Consider the following 7,675-nt stretch of genomic DNA (forward strand, 5'->3'; position numbering starts at 1 on the left):
GTGGAGAGAGAGAGAAACTAAAAGTTTCTGTTTGTTTATGTGACCACGAGACTAAAAAAAGAGAGAACTTTATCTAAAGAGAGAGAGGAGAGAGACAGAGAGAGAGACAGAAAGAGAGAGGTTTCCGAGACATTGAGACGTTGGTATATTCAGTTACTGTCAGCTGGGGGACAAAGAGGCCCGTGCCATGGATGCATTGGCTATTCATAGAGAGGCCACAAAGCCGACATTTTGAATTTCCATGACTCAGGCAGCCGGACTGTTTTTCTTAGACGCGTCCGCCCGACGCTCAAGACAAACGCAGAGGAGGCCCACTGTCTCAGTGGTGCCTTTGACTTGGTCTTTGTAGAACCGTGAAAGAAACTCAAACATGTTTATTAGAACTGTTGACCTTGTTTTTGAAGAGTCAGTATGTGTTGTGAGTGGAAGTCACAATAAGCTGTTTATGCCACAGACTAGGCTGTGATTGGAGGGCTTTTGTCTCTGTCCAGGTAGACAGGTTTAGAAAACACTTCAGACAGGAGGGGGAATTTGACCCAAAGGCAACTGAGGGGTTATCTGTAAACTCAAATCACATAGCTTATTAGAACAGAATGTAGACGATCTCTTGTGGAAAGGCACTACAACTTTGTCACTAAACGATATGCATAAATATCATTCACTCAATAAAATCCTGTATAAATGATTATTTCATTTTCTATTGTCATTTCAGAAAAGTTGTGTTAAAAGTTAGATAAGTGTATAGAACATCTTAGAAACAATTTGCAGTATGATTGCAAGAAAATAGAAAGAGTGAAACAGCAAATGTTTGCAAGGCTTCTTTATTATTCTTATTAAATCATGTGGCCCTTTCCTCTCTCTAAGCCCTGTGCACAGAACAAGAGAATCAGAGTCCAGAGTCAGAATCCTCCCCAACAGAGTCAGAATCCTCCCAACAGAATAAGAATCAAAATAAGAAAAAAAATATATTTTATCTGCTGCAAATCGGTCAGTGGGCTTAATTTGTTTTTGGTATATATATACTTTCATTTGGTGATATTGTATATTTACTGAATACATACTTAGCAAGTTATACTAATGCTTTTTAAAGCTTGTTATTATATCTTATACATATTATATTAAACTTTAAAATAACAGAATTATGCACAGCTATTTTTGTTTTTTGACACCACCATTTTTATATTTTATTAATACTTATTTATTACTCAAGCATCATTCAACTCAACTCTATTTGATCATTTACAATCTAGCAGGCTTAATCTAGTTGAGACTTTCCTGTTTCCCCTGTAGTCTACATTTGCAGTGAATGCACAGCACACCCATGTGTCTCCAGTCAGGTCTTCTCATGGCTAGGGCCAGCTCTAGGCTTCTCAGGGCTAAGCCCACCCAAGCATTGTGTCTTGCCCACCCAAACAAAGTAAACAAACTTTATTTATCTATTTATTTTTATTTTTTTTCTGCAGGGTGGTCGGCCCATAGACAGGTTTTTCAGTTTGACATCTGCGCAGTGCAGCCTCAAATCTTGGATGTAGATGAGCTGGCATTGGATGGGAGCTAGCTGGTATAGCTGTGCAGTAGACCCTAAGGTATGTTAGGTAAACCCCCTTCTGATGCCTTAAAAGAAATCTCCATTTTTCAGATAGATCTGTTTCTTAAAGTCACCTATGTCGGTACGGGAAAAAAATGAAAACAATCGGTTCTATCTAGCTCGAGTTGCTGCAGCCAAAAGCTAGAGCAGCAAGGCAGCTACAGTGCTACACTCTTAGGGCATCTTTAAAATCATGTGGTAGCAAGTAGTACCAATTATTTTGTTGTTTGTGTTTTGAGTTTATGTCAATTTTGATCCAAATTTGATCGCTTTGTTATGTTGCATGCAAAATAGTAGGCTAGAACCAGACCTGCTCAGGGCTCATAATAACCATAATCATCAAATTAAAAATTGCAGATGTAAATAGCTCAGAAATGGGCCTAGTTATAAAAAGAGGAAGGAGGGGGGCACCCTGCTACTAATCACATTTCTCTGAAAGCTTGAATTTCATGTAACAGAAGTAAACTGCCTTTCACCGCTTAAAAGCAAACATCAATCATGCACCTATGAAGCCCAAGGACACCTATGGAGGTCAAGAGGTTTGGCACTGTAATCTCAAGTAAATCTGTTGTCATTATATAGTGTTTCACCGCATGGCTAAAATAACACTTTATGATTGAACAAAGGAGTGGTTATAAAACAAAAAGATGAACCATGTAAATCATAGCGGTCACAGAGGTCATAAAGAAATTGCGTCTCTGACACAAAGGATAGTGACCCCTCTCGCCAGTGGTTTGTGCTGATGGGGAAATGTCTAAGATTAGATTGCTGAAGCCTTGTCACTGATCTGTTAGCATCTGAGCATTGCATAAGTATAGATTTGTTTCCCAGGCCTCTCTTGTTTGAGTTATGCAACCAAGCAAAGCAGATTTGCTCAGGACAATGCAATGTGTGTGTGTGTGCCTATGTGTGTTGCTGGGCATGTCTAATCTGAGGGAATTTATCAGGGTTCTCATCAGTCTTGGAGATGGAGATTGAGATGTTGAGAGAGAGCGAGAGGGGCAGGTTGAAGGAATAAAGCAGAATTGATTTGATTTGATTTCCATGCATAGCAAGTGAATTAATACTTAAGCGAGAGAAGAAAATACTTTCTGACTAATCACCATGTCGATAAAAAAACAAAACAAGGAAGGCTCTAGTTTTTCATTCAACTCCAAAGGGACACCGGATAGTTACTTCTCAACTGAAACGATCGTCAAGAAAAGGCAAATTAATGTTTAAATAAAGTGCGATTTGGCCACTGTCAGAAGTAATACAGGAGAATTTGATCGTTTCGATTATTCTATTGTGGGTGGACCATGAGGCCCTCTGCTGGACAGATGTTGCAAATGAACCCAGAGATATTTTGCAGAGGGAGCTTTGCAATTTGCCATTTGAGTGACATGACTGTAAATATATCAGTGTCTGACAGTTCTTGACTACATGTGACAATCAATTGTCCTTATGTCCAATCTTACAAATGAGGTTTAAATGTGGGATAATTATTTTCGAGATGTGTATTTGACAAGCTGTGGAGAGGAAGGAGACACAGGACAAGTTGCTATAACACATTCTTGGGTGATGATGAGAACTATGCGTAATATCACAACCCTTCAATCATTCTCAGCAGTGCAGGAGAAGCATACTCAGACTGGAAGAGTGGAAGAAATAGACTGTGGATTGACTCAATTTACAGTTTTTTTTTCAATTGCTTAAACACTAAAATAAAAAGTATCCCACAGTTAGTGAAACCTTACACTCAAGAAGCAAAATATTAGACCAGATTTGTACAACTACTAGCACCAGTAACATTATCAGCATCACACTTTTTGCAAAACAGTACACACATTTATTTAAAAAACTCACTTTAGACACAGACAACTCAGATAATGTTTCCTCTTTGCGATTTCAAAAAAATACACACCCATGAACCAATTATTTAAACACAACTATCGGGTGTGAAGACAAGTCTTATGTAAACACTGTGTAGAAGGGTCTGCCCTTGTCAACAACAGAAATTGAAGGCAATGTAGCACAGAGAGGAATAACAAAACAAATTTACGAAATTGAGATTTAGGCTGAGATGTAGTGCGATGTAATTAAAAGTATATAATATAAAAAACACAACTAAGCAATAAGGACAGTAGAAGATAAAGAATATACTAAATATACTAAAATACAAATTATACTAAATAACACTTAATCTAAATCAATTCTAAAAACAGTATCCACATAGTGGGTGATTACAGTATATTGAGAAAAGGTATAAGTGTGGCCACAGTTCGGATGTGGCATGGATATGTATATGCATATGTGCTAATATAGCACGCAAACAGTGAGGCAGAAAGTCAGTGGTAAAAAGTGACTAGTGGACAGACAGTATCCAAACATGGAGGGGGTGAAGAGGCAGACAGACTATGAGAAGTCTATCTCTCCTCTTCCCTTAAGTGAAGCATTGAACAGTTCAATGGCCCTGGGGACAAATGACTTCCTCAGTCTGTCTGTTGTGCAAGGCAGTGAGCGAAGTCTCCAGCTGATCAGGCTCTACTGCTTAACAATAGTGCTGTGGAGTGGATGACACTCATTGTCCAAGATGTTGATCAGTTTGTTCAGGGTCCTTTTGTCAGATATTATTATATTATATATTATTATATGGGGTAATCGGGTTATAGTGACATGTTTACTGTAATGTGTTTACTGTTTAATGTTTACTGTAAAATGTGGTGTGATATGCAAAGATTTTGAAAAACTGTAGTAATGTGGAGAGAAAACAGTCCTCAATGTACAGGTCTGATCTTACATGTCATGTTCGGTCCTCAACGTACTGGTCTTATGTGTTCAGTGTAGGTCTATGTGTCATGTTTGGTCCTCAATGTACAGGTCTGGTCTTATGTGTTCAATGTACAGGTCTGGTCTTATGTGTCATATTTGGTAAGTATATTTTTATCCTCTTAATTATCCTCTAATCCTACTTGAACAATATTTCTGAGAAAAATCAACCATACACTATCCTAGGAAAACCTGTTTTGTCAAATATGTTTTGTATTGAGAACATTGGTGTGCAACTGATTCAAACATAATCATTCTGTATTATATATGATTGATGTGTTTGTGATATGACAAAAAATAGAATTTTGATAAATAGTTGTTTCATTTTGCAAAAGGGATTCTGCTAATTGGGTGTCGTGTTGTGTTAATTGTGTGTAGTGTTTTGAAGAAACGGGCCCTGTTTTCAAAATTGTGCTTAAAGACACACTATGCAGTTTTTTTTTAGCTTAATCAAGTTTTTTAGCTTAATTTAACTTCATTTACCAGCTTCAGAGTCATTGGAATGGTTATATGACTTTTTTCGGGTTGAATGGTGGCCGTCTCGCTTCCCCCTAGCGCCTGTGAGCGGAAAAACCACCCTTGCAACTGTTGGCCGGCGGGCCGACGGTCTCAGTGTCAGGAAGTATTTTGAGTGTAACAAATTGCTTTACTGCATTCAAATACACATACACACCAGGCACCGGCTAGAAAAAGGTAGCGATGGAGTTTCTCAGACATTCGTCATGACAGCACGCGAAAAAGAAGCAAAAACCGAAAAAAAAACCAGTAAGGAAATGGCCAATACTGCATAGTTTACCTTTAAAGCAATCATAAAAAACTGCAATTGACTCCGTGTGAAAATTCATAGGAAAGCTACTGCTGCTCTGAATCAGTTCTTCCCTGGAAATCTTGCCCAATGATTTCGAGTTGCAAGATCAAGATAATTTTTGAGAAAGAAAGAAACAATAACAGATTTAACAACACCCTCACAAACATCCGCTAACAAGATCAAATAAATGGGGAGGAATGCATTAAACTATTATGGTCTGTTTGGAGTAGGCTAGTATTCCCTTCCTTCTAGGGCTTATCTCTGATGAGGGTTTTTTTGTTTTTTCTTTCTGGCATTTTGACAACACACACAGAGGATGCTGTTATTTGTTGTTGTTGTTGTTGTGACAAAGCTGGCGGCCACCTAGCCACCCACGGGTTCCACTTCGGGTCACCACATTCCTAAAACGATTGTGTTGAGAATAACACAACTTGTGTTGTTTTTAACACGTCTTTATGTCCAGATAGTTTGTGTTGTTGCTAACACATTCGTTTTAAGAGTGCAGAAGGGTGTTCTACGTAGGCCAACTATAGCTATAGGCTGAACCGTCATTGCCTAATAAACCTTTTCAATTGGAGCCAGAGTGTGTGGCACTTCTCTATCATTGAACTTTTTACCAGTGGCCAGCACCTCACAAAATCATTTTTATTGTTTGTTACATGCATTTTCCATACGTAGGCCAACAACATCAGAGTCAGATTTGTAGGCGTAAAATATGAAGCCAATAATCAAAATCAGCCAAACCCCGCTCCCTCAATAATTATATGAAACTGTTATAGAGCATGATGAAATGGAGAGGTTCAACTCAAAGTTTCACCCCTGGTTGGGCTGATGTACTAATGTTCTGTTGTTTGTGAATGAATCTTGAAAGTTTGTTTGAGTTCACTCATTGTCCTATACTCTATTCAGCTCCGATCTGATTGGCACAACATGCTGTTAAAACTTCTCCATTTATCTACCATAACTGGATCTTGTTTCCGCCTTCCAAACAGTCACTTTAAGTAATAGAGATGCAAAACACTCCGCCATGTTTGTTTTGGCCTGGCCAAAAGCAGCATTTGTTCTTAAACTAATCAGATCTGACACGAGAGATCCAAGTGGAGAGCGGCCAGACGACTGCAACCTCTGAACGGAGAAGAGCAAGAATCATCGTGTCAGAGCCTGGGGGCTGTTTGCACTCGGTCCAACAGCTGAACGGCTGCGCCGAACATGGTTTACAAAAACATCACACACACACTAGCACGCAGTCACACACACACACACACACACACACACACACACACACACACACAATAGCTGCTGCCAAGATTCTGCTTTCACAATACACAGCATTACCAGGGAAATGTGAGGCGAACTATTCCTTTGATTTATTTAACAGATATCACGAAGTACAAACACATGGATTTAAGAGGTTTCCGTTGATGGTTTGGCAGATATGCAGTATAGGCCTTCAATGAGCATCATTCAAAACAGCCATGCAACAGGATTACTGATGAGAAAATACAGTTTCTCTATGTCACTTTGGAACATTTCTTTGATCTTCATCAATATTTTCAAAACTGTAAAGGTAGTTGATACATGGGGCAACTTTTTGAGCAGTGTTGCAACCACATATCCAGTTCCATTTATTCTGATTGGATGATCATGATGATTTGCCTGCTGCTGATGATCAAAGTTCTCCAGAAAAGAAACTCCTTTGGGGATCAATAAAGTATCTATCTATCTATCTATCTCCTAATGTGGGACACTGCCTAATGTGGGACACCTAAGCTCCAGTGGTTGTAGCTCTTCCCCAAACTAACAAAGGCCAGTAAAACTATGGGAAAGCCAAAGCTGCAGGGTCCTTTGATCAAAATTGGATGTGGATTTAAAGGTTGCATTAGCAATTGCGGGGTAACGTCACTTCTGTTGATGTTCAAACAAAACAGAGAGCTAGCTTGCTACTCTACCCCCCCCCGCCCGTGCAATTGAAACTCTCCTAAACGTGCATCTCGTCGGTTATTGGTTGGAACACTTTATTTTGCCTTTGAGTGGTTGCCAACACTTGTTGGTAACAATTGTTTCTGTGTACAGATCTCGGAGCCTAGGCTGCCTACAGAGATGCGTTTTTTTGACTTATGGGGCAGGCAGCTAGCAGATCGTTAGAAAAGAGAAGATGGATGTGATCATTTATGTTTGGGCCTGAAATCGCTGATACAACCATTAATGTTTTGCCTTCACATTGTAGCATAATATAGCCTGCAAAGCAAGTCCGCAAAGCCGCAAAGCAAAACATTACCTACATTAGGGCAACCCACCCCTATATCAATGGGAACATGCCAGACAAGATGTACAAGATACAGTTTTTCTCAGTTTTTCAGTCGCTTTGGTGCTTTTCTCAGATCAGAATGAAAATTCTCATAACTATTAGTTCAACCTCATAACTATTAGTTCAACCACAACATTTAGTAATTTGTGCACATCATAGTAGC

Source organism: Alosa sapidissima, chromosome 24, assembly GCF_018492685.1.
Source record: "Alosa sapidissima isolate fAloSap1 chromosome 24, fAloSap1.pri, whole genome shotgun sequence".
Taxonomy (NCBI): Eukaryota; Metazoa; Chordata; class Actinopteri; order Clupeiformes; family Clupeidae; genus Alosa; species Alosa sapidissima.